Source organism: Coturnix japonica, chromosome 4, assembly GCF_054131305.1.
Source record: "Coturnix japonica strain WE chromosome 4, WE-NBRP24, whole genome shotgun sequence".
NCBI classification, from domain to species: Eukaryota; Metazoa; Chordata; class Aves; order Galliformes; family Phasianidae; genus Coturnix; species Coturnix japonica.
Window position 1 is genome coordinate 77,282,028 of NC_140666.1, and position 20,768 is coordinate 77,302,795.

General features: G+C 37.5%; 1 protein-coding gene across 1 annotated transcript in view; it reads left to right on the forward strand.

Moving 5' to 3' along the window:
* Positions 1 to 20,768, forward strand: part of LDB2 (LIM domain binding 2) — a 350,201-nt gene that overhangs the window by 20,798 nt on the left and 308,635 nt on the right. The window lies entirely within an intron of this gene.

Here is a 20,768-nt window from a genome sequence, read left to right on the forward strand (position 1 = left end):
TGGAGATTTTGTTAGGAATCTTTACGGTAAATCAGAGAGAATTCAAAACTGTGTCATCCCTGAGCAGAGGCCTACACTTGAGACTGTCTGAGGCACCAAAAGTCCAGTTCAGCTTTTACCCAAAACAACAAAAAGAGTTATGTGGCTATGGCTGTGTGATCATTAATAACAGATCTATGCTCTGTAGAGTCATGCAGCAAAACAAATTAGGTCCGGTTCAGATACAAGCACAAAATTGTATTTCTGTCTACTTAATCAGAACATGGCATGATGTTTGTGCCAACACTTTTACTTTTACACTGATTTTATGCCGATAGTAGAAAGACAGGAGATACTTGATCCAGAATTGAGCCTGGCAGTATGAATCTTTTTGAACAAATATGAACTGTCACAGTGAGTTTAAGCTCTTATGTAAGTGCTGTAGATGCAGCATTTTTATTTGGTTACATAGAAATCCTTAGGTTATGTTGATTATATCATGAAACCACAGCATGAGTTTTCCCAAACCAAAAGTACTACTGGCAGAGCCTACACACTGCATTGCATAAATTTCTGGTAAACAGGACTGTGCCTTCTCTTAGTACTGCTCTGCCTGGCACATACTTTTTTTCCTATGACTGGATGCAGGCAAACAAGTGAAACGGGCACTTCAGGGAGTACCAGGGCTGCTAGAACTACCGGACTGAGCTGCGGGGGCTTACTCACCACCACTGCATCTTACCAATGATTTTGCTTATTACAAACTGCTCCAAAGACCAGCTATTGTAGCTATACAAAAGATCTTAGCTAGAGGAAGCACTTTTTCTATGGTATTTAGTTCTCCTATTATCTTTATCTGTTCTTTACCTTTCCCTCTAACCCCACTCTCTTCTTTTCTTTGCCTTCTGCTTTGACATTTGTAGCTAAAAAGGAATTTTTCTGACACTGCTGTGAAGTAGTAATTTGGAAGGTAACTAAAAGCAATGTCTTAAGCAGGCTGATGTTGGTACAGGTCACTCAAGTCTCCCTGATAAAACCTTGTGCAGTGTCTGACTTTCACAGTAGGGAAGCTGTCAACAAAAACTGCATTTCAGCCTCTGCTCTTTGCTGTTCTTTAGCATTACCTTTAGGTGTATGTTTGTGTTGTTTTGTTTTCAAGGAAGCAATGCTGAACTTTAACAGCAATTCCCACACATGCCAACTGTTGCTAAAAGGATGGTTCTTAACCATCTTTGATATCACCTGAAGGATTAACAGGACTGGTTCACTTTAAAATGTCTCTATAAGTAAAGGGCAAAGGAACAAGTGTTAGTTGGTATGAAAGAATGAGTTAAAACTTTACAGTTTCAGTGCTTTGATTGTTTTTCTGTCTTATCTTTAAGAAAAGGTTAAAGTGATTCTTAATAGTTCCTGTTGCCAGGGGACTAAGAAGTTGAAGATCAGAATCTTCTTTACTTAGATCTGGATGGCAGCAAAAATTTTTCAGTGCCCAGGCCAAATTCTTCCAGAAGAATTAACCTGAAATAATTTCCCTCAACACTGGACTCCAAGGCATGAGCAAGATAGGATCTCCTAGTCCCATGTTCTCAATGTGTAACCACAATCATTATTGATCAAACAAAGAATTTTATTTAACTGGAAATAGTTATCCTAAGTAAAAAAATATCCCTGCAGTTCTGGCTTCAGGTTGGTCTCGTGAATTTTTTTTCTCTTTTAGTTTGGTCTATGTAACAAAACCTCAGTTTACGCTTTTCAAAGACATAAGCAGAGATCCAACTCCTTAATTCTTCAGCTGTATTGCAGTTGACAACAAAATGTCTTGCAGGAATTGTATTTTCTCTCCTTGCAGTTAGGGGAAAGCAGAAGGGAGAAAATAAAAAATAAAAGTGAGCAGCCCCAACATTAGTTGTGTACCCGTAACCAGCTTGCTTTGGTTTGACAATGTTAGTTAGCCCTGCTCTGATTCTTGTCATGTTGGCACGGTAACTGGAAGACAAAACCCACCTAAGTGAAACACAAGAGAAGCTAATGCTTATACTTACCACCTTGTATTAGCCTAAACATAGTGGAAGTGCAATAAAATATAAACTGCCTTGCTATCAATATTTTATTTTATTACAAGAAATATAAACAGAAATGTAATCCTGTCTCTGGGAGGATGTCTACAGAATGAAATTCCTGGGAAAACAAAGAAAGCTCTAGAAAAAAAAAGAGTATATGTTATACAGAAGTATACCTTGGCATAGAAATTTAATTGTCTGACAGATAAGTGCCAGTCTTCTGTCTTTTATACCCATTTATGCCTTGATTTTGTAGGTTGAGCTCTGCTAAGGAGATCCTGAACTCTCTCATGCTTTTTCTTCTTCTCCCCTTTCCTCCCTCTTCTTTTTCTATTATTTTTTTCTTTTTCCTCTTAAAATAGGTCTCTGGTACCATCCTTTGATCATTTAAGGGAAAAAAAAGGTTGTCTTCATGTTAGAAATGCTTGGCCTACCTTGGATTTACAGAATACATTGATAGTAATCATTAGGGTAAATTGATCAAGTTGTGCCAAATTCTGCAGCTAGCAGCACATGAGAATGGACTTACCAGCAGCATCAGTCAACAGAGGGCAATTTGTGGATCCTAGCCCAAATTAGGAGATACCCTTTCATTTTTGGATAGACTGAGTCTGGGGAGTGCTATGTTCCTTACCAGTCTTAGCCTCTGTTTATCATAAGGTACCTAACCAGAAATGAAGTGTTGAATATTTAACAAAGATGTCATTTACCCAAAACATTTACCTGTCAGTGTAGACAAGTAGGTGCTAATAAGTACCAGAAAAACACCAATAGTTTAAATAGTATTAGCAAATATCCCTTCCTTCCTTAATTGGTATATGCTACATAGGAATTCAATTTTGAATGTACAACCAAATGTTGCAAGTTGTTTCCAAGCCTTACTCTCTCCAAAATGAGACATCAAACTGTTGTCACCCAATCCTTTTTACTTCATTTTTTAGTTCAATACTTTGATCATTCCCCTCTGACATGGTTCCTGCTGTACCAGATTAGCTAGCAGCAAGTTGCTAGATAGATGAAAAAAACCCTCTAATGGGGTCTGTTTAGTCCTTCATCTGTAAATCATTTATGTAAAGAAAGTGTAACTAAGTCACAAATTGGCAGATAATTTCTTAGAAGTTTGTGTTGCTCATGAAATTATTACCCAACTTTCCCTTCTGCCTGCTAAATGCCCTTTAGAATGTTAGTATAAACTTTTTTTTTATAATTTTTTTTTTAATGAAAACATGCAGAAGAAGATTACAAAAAACTAAACAAGTGCTTTTCTTTGAGAAAATTAAACAGCTCCTAAACAAGGAAATGCAGTTCCTCTAATCCGCTGGGACTAAGTAATGCAACAGATATCTGAGTGCAATGAGGAAAAAGACTATTTAAACTGGTGTCCTAGTTTTGGATGGAACAGAGTTAATGTTATTTGTATAGGCTATATATACTATATACTATATACTATATACTATACTATACTATACTATACTATACTATACTATTATATTATATTATATTATATTATATTATATTATATATATATAATTCTGTGTTTTGGATTCTTGATGAGAATAATGATGATAGCACATTGATGTTTGAGTTGCTGCTGAGCAGTGCTCACAGAGAGCCAAGGGCTTTGTCAGCACCTCCCACTGCCCTGCCAAGGAGGAGCTGGGCTTGAACAAGGAGCAGGGAAGGGATGCAACCAGGACAGCTGACCGCAGCTGGCTAAAAAGACGGCCCATACCTTATGGTGTCATGCTCAGCAATAACAGCTTTGCAGAAAAAAATGAGGGAAGAAATGTTCAGAGTGATGGTATTTGTCGTCCCAAGAAACCGTGATGGGAAGCAGCAAAGTAACTTCTTGTTTTGCTTTTCTTCTGTATGCACCTTTTGCTTTACCAGGTAAACTGCCTTTATGTCAACCTATGAGCCATCACACTTTTACCTCCTCAGCTCTCTTGGGCCTGAGCTGCCTGTGAGGCTAAACCATTCCAATCAGAAAGGGAGAAATAGGTGTAAGGCATGTATAGCAGCACTGGAACTGCTTCCATGAGAATAAGTAGAGAGAGGGCCCAGGGAAATTATCATGTTGTAGCAAGAGACATTTAATGCCAAGGAAGATCCAAAAGAATATCTTCTGGAACAGTAATGATTTGAGGAAAGAAACCATGGCTATTAATGCTAAGTTGAGACTATGCTCTACAATACTTTTTTGTTTGGACAATTTAGAGCTCAGGAAAAAAAGATTACTGGGGTTAGTAAAGGAACAAGAGGAAATATTCATTTTTGAAGACTCAAATCTGTTTATAGAATAGGAAGCAGGCAGCTTTAGGGTCACTATGAAAGAAAAGCCGGTAATGGAGACTCCCAGAGACTGGTGCTTAGTACTGTTTTTATTAAAAACCTTCATTGGTAACCTGAAGAATGGAATGTACAGTGAAATCTCCAGGGTCATGGACAGTACTATAGTCAAATCCCACACTGATGATGAGCTCCAGAAGAACCTTGCAAAGTTGAGTGGGGGGACAAGAGTGTGCCAGATGAATTCACAACAGATAAATGTATAGTAATGCATGTGCTGAAAAATGACTTAAAACTAAATACTGTCAATATTGGTGCTTGTAATCCTAGCACAGAAAACAGATCTTCAGAATAACCATCGATTTGTGTTCTCTGAATCAATTGGCTCAATGCACATTGTCAGCCAGAAAAGCAAACAAAATATCAGGCACCATCAGGAGTGGCTTTTAGAACAAGACAGAGGGTATCACTTGGGTGCTATGTAAAACCATAAAGAACCCACATTTGAAGTGTGATGTGCCATTCTCGTCCCTTCAGAGTGGGCAAGCAGGTAACCTTATGATACTTAACCCAAACCTTTGAGAGAACCAATGAGAGGGAAAACTGATGGTGGTGGCCAGGCTGACCTGTTTTCCTGTGCTAAGAGCTACTGCTGGAGATGGTGAACTAGACTGGACTTTATTTGTAGGGGATGCAAGGGAGGATTCTCCTGACAGTTCTTGGAGATTTTGCTCTGGTTACAATCTAAACAATATGTGAGAGCCTTGTTATAGATCTCCTGATGAAAGCACAGGGCATGCAGAACTTCACAGGCTGCAGATTTACTCTATATGGGTGGGTTCTCAGCAGTCGGAGGAGCTGTGGTTCATGAATCAGGGTGGTTTTGTTCACAAAATGGCAGGGAAGTAGTTCCAATAAGTGATTTGAACTTGGTAGGTTTATGAGATTGAAGCTCAAAATTTTTCTCTTGTTTACATGGCATACAAGCATATTTCTGTTCCTCATGTATCCACTGACAATGTCGTGTTTCTGTTCGGAAAGTATTTTGTATCTTCTGTGGTTTTGACTGCTTAGTAGATATACTTGTTTTTCTGAATTTTTCAGGTCTGTGTTTTGTTGTTATGAATGCCTATTTTGTTACTATGGTTTTCAGTGAGTAAATAACACCATATGTAGCAGCTCAAATGGAGAAGTTTCATAAATTAAAAATACAAAATTTAATTTGGATTTTTTTTTTTTGTATCCCAGTCTTCAATGTATCCACGCCTCAGTAAAGCCCTAAATATTCCTTTCTATCATATTATTTCTGCTCTTGATATTTATACCTTTCAAAGAATTTTGCTGTCTGAAACATTTTCGTCACTGTTACAGTTGATGTGTTACTGCTGGGGAATGGAAGATATTTTCACATCTTTCACATTTGCAGATGATGTGGTGCCAAAAGAGTTTCACTATTTTATAAATGTGCAGATCCCAGTGGTTGCCATAGGGTTGCCTGAAAGTGTGTATTTTAGTCTATATAAATATTCTCATTTGATTTGAGATGGGGATGATTTTGTTAGTCACTAAGGGATGCCTACCTTGAGAGCTAAACATAGACCATGCTTCATTTAAAATAAAATCTGTTTATGTGCAATTTGCAGAATATCAGTTCCAGTGCTAATTGAATTGTAACTAGCTAAAAAATGTTCTAAATTCATTAAGTGCATGAAACATGATGGACTTGTGCTGGTACAGCTCTGAGCCAGGTAAGTTGAGTTCTACTATCTGAACCCACTCAGGCTCATATGCCTGGACTTTGTTGAAATGAGACAAAGGTACGTTTACCTTTAATTTCTTGTGCTACCCCATTGCTATATGTGAGCATTTTTGCTATGGGTGCTCCAGTTTATATTCTGGTGTATTTACTTAAAGTGCTAGTGAAGACAGACCTGTGTTAATAGAGTCAGCTCTGGATTGGAGCTGCTTGCTTTTGTTGTCCCTGCTGTCAAGGCAGTTACCTCTGGCAGGTGGGTAACGTAAACAAGTACAGACAATAATGTCTTGTACCATTGAGCAGTTTCCTTTGACTGAGAGTCAGTCTGCTATATCTAAAAGCTCTATTTTTATTGCTTCTACTTGCTTAACTACTGTAAAGACAGAGCTTTTCTAAACTAGTATAAAGCTTTGGTTTGTCAATATTTCAACATCCATGGTGGCACTGCACTCATACAGAACATATACTTTATAAAGTATTCAGACACATGTAACTTTTTAAATCACAGTATTGCAATATCAATCTATACAGTCTTACTGATGTGTAGACATGATCTAATTGAAATAGCTGCATTGTGGCTCACCCAGGTTGAGAGAGAAGGGATTATGCTTTATTGATTGGATTATTTCTCACTTTAATTATTTTTAGTCTTATGAGTTGCAAGATGCTAATTCTGTCTTAAAATCTCAGGGCTCTATTTCACATAATTCCTTCTGCTTCTTCAGCCAGAAGAGGCAGAACCCTCTTAAATAAATGTTTATACAGTGTACATTGTGACCAAAAAATCTTGGGGTAAATGTCAAAATATTGGGTAGAAACATTAAAAAAAAAAAAAAAAAAAAAGGCTGCTTTTTTGATTCTTGTGAAACTACTTTGTGTCATGTGAGAAGAAGAAACAGACTGCTATTATTATGTCTCTGCTTTCTGTAGAAATATATGGATACTGTACCTGGATGGTCATGGCAGGTCACACTAAGTACTTGAGGTACTGGCTAAATGAGGAGGACATGATGCCATGATGCCACATTCTATTGCTGAATCTACATTAACAGGGACATTTGAATGAGGTAGTTTTAATCTTCCTCATGTCTGCTTGTATGAGCTGCAGTCACTACAAAGCACTCAGAGCTTGAGTCGGGCTGAGGGGTAAGACTGAGAGCTGGGTGAACTGTCTGTTTCTGCAGAACACCCTTGCAGAGGAAACCAGAAAGGTGCATGCATACATTTTGCCTATGAATGGCACTAAATTCCAAGATTTTTAGATGTTTTGGCACTGTTCCAGGATACACACCCTTCCAGCCTTGGGATACAGCAGTGAAGGTCTGATTGTGCTGATCTGTGGTATGTCAGAAAAGAGAGGCTTCTTTGGTGAATCCACTTTCCTCTCCATGTCGGTCTGTTTTCAGTCCTCGTATCGAAATGAAGCCCAAGTTCTTTGCCTTGAGAACAGGCACTGGGTGCAGGGACCTGAAACTATAGCTCTGAAACATGTGACGGGCCCATTTATTTCAGTAATATTAGTGCTGATACCAAGTTATACTATAAATGTCAGTGCTGTTAACTATTGCACTGCTTATCAGAAACATGCTAAAGAAAGATTTTAAACAGCTGCAAAACCTCTTTAGAGATGGAGCTTATTGGGTCCCAGGGTGGAAGAAAAGCCACATCTTTACTTCAGTTGAGAAACATCTCATTATGCCACTGGGGCAGTAAGTCTTTCTGCTTTTGATTTCTCCTCTTTCCCCTTAGTTGTCACTATTTCCTTTTAGTGAACAAGAGTTAATAAACACATCAAAATATGCAAAGTTTGTTAAGATTTTGAAATGAGGGGTCCATAAAGTTGCTGAGACAGTAATGCCCAGTTGATGAGAACCTAAGAACATGGAGCCCAGATCATATTGAGAATACCTGCACTAAAAACAGCATGTGACTTCTACAATAGCAGAAGAGATTATTCTGCAGCCAAAACCTGGAACAGTAAGGTTTTGTTCTGATGCTGGTGAGTGCTTGCAGCACAAGAAAATGGCCCTGCCCTTGGGGAAGTTCCTAGAAGGAAAGGGAAGCTGGGAACAAACAATAGCAGAACATCCTCATAGCTGAATTCTTTATTGAAAAATGGAGTGATTGCTAAAGCAAGTAACAACTAGTTGTTGCTGGCTTATTACTGTATGCAGCATAGGGTTAAATTTACAAATTGTCTCACTCTATGTTTTCTACCAAGCTGTAAAGTGTAATGATAAACCGTAGAATGCTTTTGTTTCCTTTTGGTTGTCCTTATTTGTAACATGAAAATACAAGCCCTGTTTCTATTCTTCATGGTGCTATTTAGTAATGCCTGTTTTGAACAGGCTTCCAGTAATGCGACACAGGCACTGCACTGATCATTTTTTCTCATACCCTTGGAAAAGAAAACAGAGTTGCTGTTCAGCCTTTATTGCTTCCTTAGTATGTAGGTATCAGTGAGAAAACTCATTACTAGCCATGAATCGGAGTACTTGTCTTCTTTCAGTTTTGTTTCTTATCTGGTTATTTATGATCAGTGTTTAATTTTCTTTCTTAATTGATGCACTTGTAATACCAGGAAGATTCATGTGGACCCCTTCCCCTTTTGATAAACCAGGAATAAAGAAGTAAAGTTACTAAATATGTACAGTGTCACAGTTGTAAGGCATGTAGTTTTAATTAAGTTTTAACTAATTCCCTTTATCTTGTCAAAGTAATTATGACTGTACAAGTCATGTCATATTAATATGTGAAAAGCAGCACTTTGGCATGGCTGGTCAAGGAACAAAGCCTTTATGACCTGCCTTGTTAAATTAAACTAGAGAGACTGATCAACTTGTATTTTGTTACCTTCTTTGATAATTTATGTTAAAGGTGAAGAAAAGTGCTAAAGGGCCAGCACACATTGGTGCTAAATAATACCAAACTATGTCAGCAAACAAAATGAGGGGGAAAGATCTTGAAGACCTTTTAAATTTATGCTCTGGGATTTGTTAATGAAAAATGAAATGATGTGTAGCAAAGAAGTAGTTTACGTGAATCGATGATGTCTGAACAAATCTAAACTTTATGCTTTTTTGTATGATCAGGTTGGATACTAAGAAGTTACTGCTCATTTTTCCATTTTCTGTTTAGACAGGGTATCTGTTATACAGAATATAACTGAAGTTAGCTGGGAATTCCCAGTATACTAGCTATTCTTTACTACCGATCATCTAGATACTTACTGAGAAGAACAGGTGCAGTGTCGTCTTCTCTACCTTTAGTAGGGCACAAGGTCTTTTCCACTTACGATAAGCTGGTTTCACCTTTCAGCTTCACAGGGAAATTGTATGTATAGTATAAATTTGTATCCCAGCTCACCTAGCATTAATTTCCTATCTGGGCAAGCTGTGTCAGCAACCTTTAAGCCTAGGTAAGTTGTTGAATTATGATTTCTGTACTGACACCTGTACCGATTTGTGTAAATTTGAACTATACCACAATAGTAGTTCATCTTGTTACAATGCAAAGTTACATTCAGAAAAACTCCCAAAAGAATGAGTATATAACTTTGTGCTGAGTTCTTCCTGTGGACTGTCTGGTTCATCCTCTCACCCCCACCTCCCAAGTTCACTTTGAAGGAGCAGAGAAATTTGCTTTCCTACACTCTGCCAGGATCTTCTGGAGAGGCCTCTCCCAACCCCTTTGACTGTTATGTCAATTCTTATCTTTTTGAGACATTTTCCATTAGAAGTAACTACGCTACCTGTGTCTGCTGTTTCTGTATTAAGCTGCTGTTAGGACAATTTCTGAAGATTCTTGGCTGGAGTCTTAGCTGGGGTCTGTGCCCTTTTCATAGCAGAGACTTTAATCAGTTTAGAAATTCAGCCCATTCCAAGAGGAAGATGCTGAGTAATAACAGCATATCATTGTCACAACAGCTTGCAGGCAGATTCAGGAAGACAGCCCTATTTTCTTTTCACATATTTGCATATATTTCTCTCCAATATCTTGAGAGGAAAAGGAAAAAAGTATATAACCTTCCAAACAAAGACATGTAGGAAAGGGTATGCTTTAGGCCCTTATATCTGTGTAAACCTGAACAGTCTTGGTGGATGGTATGCCTTGAAAGAGCACCTTTGAAAGATAGATTGTGCAGGAAATTACAAGGGTTCTGTTTTGCCACATGCAGATTTTAACATTATTCACTTAGGTTCATGTACCTCTTCAAGTAAAATTCAATATTGCAGAAAAAATTAGGTGGTCTGACCATCAAAAGTAAATAACAAGAAAAATAAGAATTAGGACTCTTAAGCAGACTGGAAAAGAAGCTGGAGGAAACCACCTGTTCCTGCACACCAACACCATGATGTGGCATTTGACTCACCACTAAAATGAAACATAGCAAAAAATATGCTTTGGAGACCCTCAGAGATTTCAAGACTTGCAAGACTGTCTCATTAGGAAATACAGTGAAGACCATAGAACTCAAATGGAGGAAAACGTGTTAATTTGGAGATTGGATTAAGCTTTTCAGAGTTTATGAGAAAGCAGGTGCCTGGCATCAGCTTCAAAAAGTTTCTATTTTCTTGACCATTTGAGTCAGCTTTCCAAAAGCAAAAGACATTAAGTATCTTTCAGCTGCAAAGCAGGCACCAAGGTCTGATCTTGAAAATTTGTTTTGCTAAATTAATTATATGGGAAAGTAAGCTTTGATAAGAGACTTATTTTGTGAGCATAGGGACATTGGGTATGGACCTATTTAAAAACAGTTAACATGACTCTCCTATGTTTCCTGCATAACTCATTCTGGAGCTAAATGGCCCAAGGGCAGCTTCACAGTGGTCAGAAAAGTTACTGAATATTTTTGGTGAATTAGCTCTAGGTTCAGATATTTTCCACCACTGTAAAATATAATCATAACTCTTTACAAAGTTTTCAGAACAATGCACATAAATAACATCATTTTTTTTCCTCTCAGAAACGTTCTCTAGATTCCTGACTAGCAAGATGTAACTTGCTACTATGCTAACTTGCATACTTGCTGATGTTGCTGTTTATTGCTCTACGATCTGCAAACAGGAAGCACCTGGGAGATTAAATCTTTGAGTGGGTTGTAAAAAAGGCAAGAAATCTGAGAACCTGAGAGTTTAGGAGGCAGAAGGAGAATACTGACATAGACTATATGAAGTATCAAATTTATGAATCAAGACACTGATTAGCAAGTTTCCTTCATGAATGAAGAAGTGAGGAGTGGTGACTCAGAAAATGCAAGAGTCATACCTCAGCTGATGGATAGGGGAAGGTTTGACCACATCTTGGATGTGTATTATAACACTGGACTTTCATAAATCAAGCTTTGAATGTTTTTGTGCTTGCTTATTGATAATTGTGGTGGAAAGGTGTGGAAGGTATCTCCTGTTCTCCAGATAATTATCTCCCACTAATTACTGAAACACAAAGATTTTTGTATAGAATGTGGACACCCTTTTACTACTGGGAAGAAAAATACGTGTTAGGAGAGTTTCCAAATTATCCATAGAATTGTTAGATTTTTTTAAACAGAATTTTAAAATATATATATATATATTTGTGCTTCTGTTGTTAGTAAATAAACTTAGTTTTGTTTCAGCTTGCTTTCTATTAAAGATTTTTCACCAGCTGACCTTGCATTAATCTAAGTAATGAAAGATTTTAATCAGATGCTGCAAAGTGCCCGTTTCTTGAAGTCTTCTAACTTGAATTGGAACCTGCTTGAAACAGAAAATGACTTTCTCAGTAAGTCATTGTTCAAAGTTAGTGGATCTCAGGAGTGGCACCTTTTATTGAGAAGCTGAGCCCCTGCTTCTGTAGAACAGAAAAAGAAAAGAAAAAAGAAAAATGTAGGAAAAGTAAGAGTGAAATCAAAGGTTAAGGAAATAAAGCCTGAAAATGGGAATGGGGTGGGAAAGGGTATTAATGCAGGATCTGATGGAGCCTGCTCTGCAGAATCATGTTTTTTTACTTCAGAAATTCCTGCCTGCTTGCAGAGCTTGCTGGCATAGAGAGGATCTGCAGTTAAAGGTTCTCCAGCGCTGCCCTTCTTCTCCCTTGGCAGCGAAAATCCATTGTTTGCCATAAGATAAATCTCGTTTCCACCACAGACTGCTTAATTGTTGATCAGCCTAGCCTGTTCCCAATTCAACATCAAAGTCAACCAAAGAAACCCAGATCCATTCTCAGAAGTTAGAAATTCTGAATCTTGAATAATCTATATTCTAATCAGCATTTGTTCATGGTATTTAACATTCTCTGCCCACTCCCCATAAAATGAGATTTTTTTTCCTGTCATATATTCAAAGATGCGAATCTGTAATTTTGGAGGATTTCCTGACCTAGTGGTGTTATATATTTTCTTCTTTTGGAAGAGAAGAACACAGCTTTACCCCACTGTATTTCCCTGGTCCTCAAAAGGAAAAAGATTTCCATTTCCACTCTCTAGCTTAATGTAGGGTTTACAGCTTGGAGAATAAGACACAAAAAATACACACTGCAGAGCCTAATCAGCATGAGATAAAAACAGTGGAACCAAGAGTAAGAGATGCAAAAATAATACTTGTGTTTATGCTTTTAGTGGAAGGGAAACAGCAATAGTATTCTAATCATATTTCTTTTTAATTTGTAAGCGTTAGTACTGAAGCTGGTCAAAAACTAGCTTAGCAAAAGTCCCTCCTTGCATGTCCTGCTTACTCAGCTTGGTGCAGCAGCTGTTCCAGTAAGCAATCTGATGTTTAGCACCTGAGAATTTGCTCTCTCCTTTAACCAGGATTGCAAACTCAACAAAACATATGAAAGCACGAAGTTTCATAACTCTTTCTCCCTAATATGATAGCCAAAGAAATCTGAATTATGGTGCAGCCATTAGCTTTCTAGTAAAATTAAGTTTTATATTTTGAGGCTTTTTGGATTTTTTGAACACAACAAAAATTTCTACTACCCAAAAATAACTATTTAAAAGTGAAAGAAGGAATGAAGTAAGCACGTGAAAGAAAGGTGGTACTAAATCTTACCTATAAATGGTTTGCTAAAGAAATACATTCTGTATTTGTAGCCTATAATCAGCAGGCTACTAGTATTTGTGAAACAGAAAATTTCTCTTTACTGTCTTGTTTTGACTTATTTAGAAAAGCTAAACTGTTTATTGCTCGTATTCTTGGAACTTTAAGCCCACATAAATTGTATTTTCTCTTGAGTGGACATCTCCCCAGATTGCTAGCTTAGTCTGCCACTTTTGTCAATTATTGCATCTTTCACATGAATCTCAAATTTCCAGAATCATGGACCTTGTTGTTGTTGCTTTCTTGTTACTGCAGCAGAAAGGTCGCCTCAAATGTACCTTATGGGTTTAGGAAAAAGAATAACAATAATTCAGTATCCATTTCAGGTAAAGTTCTAACAGTCAAAGTATAGAGCTGCTGAGGATAAGACATCTGGTCTAACAAAACATGTATTTTGCCTATATTGCATTCTTTTTCCTCAAAAAGTGGCAACCCAAAACATGAGTTGACACTCCATTTTTTCCTGATGTTGGTTCTAGATCAGTCCCTGGCTGCTCCTGTCCAGGCTTCTCAGTTACTGCAACAGCTCTCCATGTCTCTTGGGAGCCATGTGTGTTGGTTACATAAACGATGCAGCTTGAGAAACAAGAAAGGTTTTGTGATGTGATGAAAAGTCAGAGCTCTTCTGCCAGAGTCTCTCAAACTGTGGTTTGGTCCTTGTGGTGGTTTAGCCTGGCAGACACCTCACCATCACACAGCCATTCACTCATCCCCCTAGTGGAGTGGGGAGAGAATGAACAAAAAGTTAAAATGTGTGGGCCGAGTTAAGGACAACTAAGGGGACTGAAAAGGAAGGGAAATTAATAATAAAAAGTGAGGCATGATGCAGTTGCTGACCACCTGGTGACCCGGGCAGTCCCCAAGAAATGGCAGCCCCTCAGCCCACTCCCCCAGTTTTATTGTTCAGCATGACACATTGTGGTATGGGCCATCCCTTCGGGCAGTTAAGGTTGGCTGTCCTGGTTGTGTCCCCTCCCAGCTCCTTGTGCACTCAGCTCCTCACTGGCAGGGCAGCATGAGGACGTGAAACATCTCTGGCACTGTGTAAGCACTGCTTTGAACCAAGCAAAGCATCAACATGTTGCCACCATTATTTGTATCCTAAATCCAAAACACAGCACCATACCAGCTACTAGTAGGAAAATTAACTCTATTCCATCCTAAACCAGGACAATATTTAGTTTAAAGTGGATGTCCTAGTGAGTCTGAGCATAAAAGAGAACTCTGGGAATGAGATTTGTTGCCAAGCATTGAACATCTGCAGGATGAACAGCATCTGAAGGAAGAGAACTGTGGAGATGATGGGGCAGAGGGTTGTGATCTCTCCACTGAACGCAGCAGTTAATTGACAAATATTGCATTCCTTTTTATCTTAAATGCATAGCAATCTACAAAGCTACGTAGTGATCCTGTGAACAAATTCTGATGGAGAAGAGAGCATTAAACAACAAAAAAATAAAATAATAATAATAAAAAAGCAGTAATGAATCATCCATTTCATTTATGATTTACTGCTAAGAAGAAATATTTCAGGAGCTGTATAAGCAGGAAGACACTGCTGTCAGCTGTGTTGCTGTTGCTTTCAGAAAAATCTTGGTGAAAAATCTTTCCTCAGAAAATATCAAAGCAACCATATCCATGTGTTTGGACTTGCTAACTTGTTTACCACATTGCCAGGTGTTTCCGGGCCTATTTTCTATGAGGCTCTAGGGCACTGAAGAGAAAGGAGTTGACAGCTGAAGACAGGTTGTCAGTGATTGCTTGGCTGGGGCAAGTGAAGAATGGAAAAAAAGGAGGAGGTGGGAAGTGATCTGATGTTGCTACCGATGCGGGTGGGGCTTAACAGAGATTGAGGACATAACTACACCGGATTCCTTTCTCTCTAAAGGCAAATTAAAAGCTCTTCATTATTCTAGTGCTATGTAACATGGAAGGAAGATAATTTTACAAGGTTATAGACTTTTCTAGTATGTAAACAAATCTACATCCTTTTTTCTTGTGATAAAGACTTCTACTTTTTCATCAGAAATATATTGTTAAGTACATATAAGGATTTTATCCTTCATTTCTATTGGTATTGGATCACAGATCTGTAATCTCTTTGAGATTATTCTGTCTTCTTTTACTCTGTAGATTTCAGTGGTTGCTTTTTTAGTTATTTTGGTTGCAGCAGATACCTTCTGCAGTGCCTCACATACTAGAGGACTGCTGTCTGCATAGGGTGTGAATCTGAGAGAGAATTTGGAACCCAATATTTTTCCCACTTACCAGTTTTGTGTTTTTAGAACAAAAGGTCTCAATTCATAGAGAAAATTGTTTTCTGTATTTTTTGGACTTTTAAGTCTAATATTCCTAAATGCTGTTACTTGAGTGGAGGAAGACAGTTCTTAAACAAGAGTCAGCAACATCATATGTTAACATAATATTAATGTGTGTTGTGTTATCTGGGCACTGATGAATGTGATATTAAAATAGATTTTGAAATACCCTGTCCTATCTAACTCTGGGCATTTCACTTTCCTTTTGTTATTCTTTCTGTTCTTTCCATTTTGTCTTGTCTATTCTGACTACAACATTTTTGGTGTAAGGGGATTATCTCGCATAATGATGATTGCACAGTGATGAAACTATCAGAAATTCAATTCTCTAGAGAGTTTTCCAGACGGTGCTGTTATGCTTTAAGTTATCCGGCATTCAGAAGCAGTCTGATTTTACTTCTTCAGTGTCTTCAGAGACAAAAACACTTTGCATCTGCATGCAGGTAATAGTCTTGAAATATTTTTTGGATCTTATTATTAGTTTCATGGACTTGCACATGTGATCTGAGTGTTCAGGGTTTTTTGATTGTGCTAGGATATTAAAAATATGAACTCTTTTAGGGAGAGTTTTCAGGTGTGACAACCAGTGCAAGTGGTGCATTTGCAGAGGTTGGCAAATTGATTGTTTTGGGAAAGGGAAAAGATTTTATTTAAATGAGCTGAAAGAGTAACCTGTTCAAAATGAACTGGGATTCAATGGGAATTTAAGATGAATCAAAGGGATATTAAATGTCCTTAACTGATAAAGGAGTTTATGCAGAAGTTTTCTCTGTTCTACAATTCCCAAGTACCATAACTGGCTGAATTTTCAAAACATTACTGTTAAAATGAACTCCAGTTTCACTTTTGTTGTAAAAAGCAATTACTGTTGTCTGAAACTCATCAACTACACAAAATTCAAGTTAAGAGTTGCTTTTTGCCATAGATATAATCTTTTGCTTCTCCTGTTTTCCAGTTTTGAACTTAAAGTTCTCTCCTTGTCCGTGAGGAAAAATATAAGCTGACATAGGTTATATTTCAGCACAGTGGCAGCTAGCTTCTTTTGCAGGGCCTCTACTGTTATCTAATGATAGCAATTGATCCAGTGGTCAGCACTGCTCAAAGGCAAGATCAGCTTCAGGACTTTTCCTTCTCCTACCTTCTCATTTGTAGTAAAGTTGTCCTTAGACATCATTTGCATGCTTCAGGATGTAACCTGCACACATTAATTTGTCAGGTTTTACTGCTACATTATTGCTAGGTGTTTGTAACTAAACTTTCACCAGATGGAAATATCTAATATGACCTAAATATTCACAAATATTATTCATAACTTTTCAGATATGTAAATAAACTCAAACACCAACTGGAACAGTGTTGCATAGAGTCAAGTTGGTTGTCAGCTCAATGTGGTAACCCCTATTAGCTAAAGTAAGTTTTAGAGTATTATTAGAAAATAAAGACTTAGTAGTCAGGCTGTATAGCCTCTCAGTATTTTTGCAGATTTCTGAATTTTTAGAATATTAAACTTTTATGACCTTAGAAATATTTTGCTAAAGGAAGCTATAAATAAAATTGTTCTAGGCTTTTGAGGAGCTGTCCTGGGTAAACCAATGGAGCTCTGATTCCTCCTTTTCATGGAGCATATTAAAACTGAAAAGGTGATGCTTGATTTGAAATTTCTTAATTGTATTTTGTGTATATATTGTACAACTGGGTATTATGTGTACGCAAATAAATGTATGCTTAATGAGTTTAAATAGGGACTGAAAAAATTAATGGTAAAATCTACTCAACTTCATCATCAGTTTAGATAACTCTGTCTCTCAGTACTAAATACTTGGAGCGGAGTACTTGGGGAATTAACGCTACCTATTTTCATTCTGCTGGCTACAGATTCGTCTAGTTAGTACTAGAACTAGTTATTATTCTAGAGCTCTTAATATATTCCCTTTCCTGTGGTAGACAGAACTAGAAAGCAATATTGTTTCCATTAAAATTGTCTTACAAATGGGGAGGCAGAATGCTCTACAATATATAGGAATTTCAAGACAGAAAATCTGATGTTTTTTTCCCCCTCCACTCCTTTCTTCAGTCTGCTTTCATTTTTGTCACCTCTTCATGGTGAGAATTCCGTATGTAGTACTATGGAGGCAGAGGGTGGTTACTTATATAGTTAAGTAATTCATAAACTAGTCACTACTGAGCAGTTTTCATCTTCAATACTTATTATGCAGCTTGAGATTTAAAAGATTTGAACCATATTTTTTGCTGCTTAGTCCTGCTGAATAACAAATGCTGCGTATAAAATCATTGTGTGAAATGGATACACATTTGTTTGTTAATTTATTTATTTTGTGAAAAGACAAGAATATCAATCAAAGAGTAATAAAATGTTAGCTGATATTTTCAAATGGTTGCTGCTCAGAACTGTCTGAAATGCAGTGTAACACCTCGAAATGCCTCTGATGCCTGGGACCCATCTCTTCTTGGCATAAATACTCAGCTATGGACTTTGTCTTGAAAGATGTTTTTATATATGACATAAAAACAGGGAAAAAGAGGGAAGCTTGGCTGGAAGTTTGGAGTCATTAATATGTAAGGCATGTCAAAATGTCCCATGGAGCCACACAGTGCCTTAACCAAGAATTAATTTATACTGAACCATAAACTAAAGATAAAATAAAATTGCTGTGAAATGCTAATAAAAATTCTTCTTCCAAAGCCACTCTATTGAGCAAATCTTAAAAGAAGAAAATGTTCCGTGGCTCAAGACTGATTATAGGGCTAAAATGGAATGGAAGAAAGAAATTCAAGAAAGTCCAAAATAATGCACAAAACAGAACGATCAGTGCTAAAGATACTAAAACCTTACTGCTAAATCTCTGGATTGCAGGTCCTACGTACTCTGAAAGCTGTGCCTTTCTGTGAAGATAATGCCATTGAGATAAATGGGATTCAGTCAAGGTGAAAGAGGGGTAAATAATCTGATTGAGACTGAGAAGAGAGAAGCTTCATTTTAACCAACATTCAAATGAATAAAACTTCACATTATCATAATTAACACAAGAAAAGGGACTCTCTCCTTCTGGGAAATGAGTAGAATAAACTCTGGCTGGAAATGATGGTCTTATATTTTACCTGAGTGGAATAAACAAAACAGAAGAAAACAGAAAAGCCTCAAAATGACTGTTCTGGAGGGATAAAACTTCATTTTTTAATGGATGAACTAGCGTGCCTAATACAAAAACTCAACACTTATCCGAAGTTCAGCTGTTGATTGTAAAAAGCAAGGAACATATTCAGGGAATGGTTTCTGTGATTGCCAGAGTTCATTTTTGTCTGAAAAACAAAAAAGCAAACAGAAGCTAAACAGAAAGCAAAGTAGAAAGACAAAAATTATCAGGAATTTTGTAATATCTATAGTACTGTCCTATAGGAACTGGATATAAAGACCCTCAAGATAGAAAAATATTCCTACCTATTCCTAAGGTACTCCTACCTTAAAGTCAAAGCTTCAACATTCTCAACTATAGTTAAAACATCTATGTATCTTCATGGGGTGAATAGTGTCCTTGTCAGTTTGCCTTAGGAGACCAAATGAGAAATGGTAATAGATTACCTCAGTAAATGGTAATGTTACAATATATCTTGGCCTACACAAAATTGTTCTGGTGCTTGACCCCTATAATGTGATCTGGGCATAAAGTATTGCAGTAAACTAAAAAAAAGATAGCATTTGATGCAGCGAAGTGAACTGTATTTGAAAACCATTAAAGCTGACCAAGACTTGAGTCAACATACTGAGATCTGCTAGAGAGCACGTGCTCCTTGGTGAGTCGAAGCCGAAGTGCTTAACCATTCAGCTGGCGACCTGAAATACAGCAAGTGTATTCTTTGAAAGGTTAATTACTTTCTTTTTGATAGAGAAGGGTAAGCAACTTTGTTCACCCTTCTATGTTCAAACCAATCGGTAATTCACTGTAGATTAGGCTAATAAATATACCAGTTTCTTAATTTCATAAAATGAAAGCATTGCTGGTGCTTCGTGACATCGGCCGATGAGTGATTGTTGCATCCTTCTTATTCCCGTGCACCTGGAAGAATTGGGCCTCGCAGCCTCTTTCAATTTCTTTCTTGCTCCCTGTTTAAATCAAATATCAGGTGGTTTCACTGAGCTTCTGAAAATAGATTGAGCAGGAGAAAACAGGCTCTGCTGCAGCCAGCCTGTGGAAAATCAATGAGCTTCCCTGTCGAAGCAGGGGAAAAAAATTAAATAAATAAAGGAAGAAAAGGAAAAAACCAAACAAACAAAACCAACCCAAAAAACCAGCCTGTGAGTTACTTTGAGTTTCACAGACTTTCCCCAGCTGGTCAGCCATATGGCAGAATTTGTAGCACCGAGTTTGGGAAATGGCCAAGCACTGTGGCTGCTACTGAAGGAAAAACTTCCTCTTTGGGGGCATCCTCCACAGCTGCACAGTCAGGCCAGTAGCATTAAAGATCTTTTAAAACACAAGCACAACGTAGCTGCTGTGACATACAATGTCACATACATTTCAAAAATACTGGATTGCAAAGAAAGGTCCAGTGTGCCGGGGAATGCTCAGGGTGTATTCATCACACGAACTACAGGGGCAAAAGCTTCCCTACAGGAAGATTATAGAAAAGCATTATTTAAAAAGTCAAATGACACAATTTAATAAAGGAAATAAATTATACTGGTTAGCAAGAACAATTGCCTGAACTACAAAACTTGCAATGTTTTAATCTTAGCAAAGTGATTTTTGACTTTGTAGAGATTCCAAACTACAGGCTTTTGGTTTTTTTTTATTTATTGGTTGTTTGTTTACTTGTTTCCTTGGTTTTCTTTTGTTTTGTTTTAGTATAGAACATGCCAGATGCAGAAGGCCATGAAAAGGCTGGGGATGAAAAGTCTTGGCTGTGGAATGAACTTCCAGAGATTAGGTGAATTGAAACTCCAGCCATCTTCAAGAAAAGCTTTTATATCTCTCCATCTGATACAGTTTTTCTGTCAAAACTAGAGTGCCACTCACAACGCCAACCACTCACACTTCTTAAATAATCACAATTTTCTAAAATCTCAACCAGAACAGAGCTTTTCCACAGCCTAAACAGACAGAAGGGCCAGAAATTCCACATGGTTTACCAGAGACTTCATTAGCACTAATCTGTTTTATGTAGAAACATTCACATTCTCCAATGGTTGGTGACAGTACAAACACTGAGATGAGAGGAGGAGGATTTCTAATACGTTAGAGAACATTTTTTCTTTCTTCTTTTT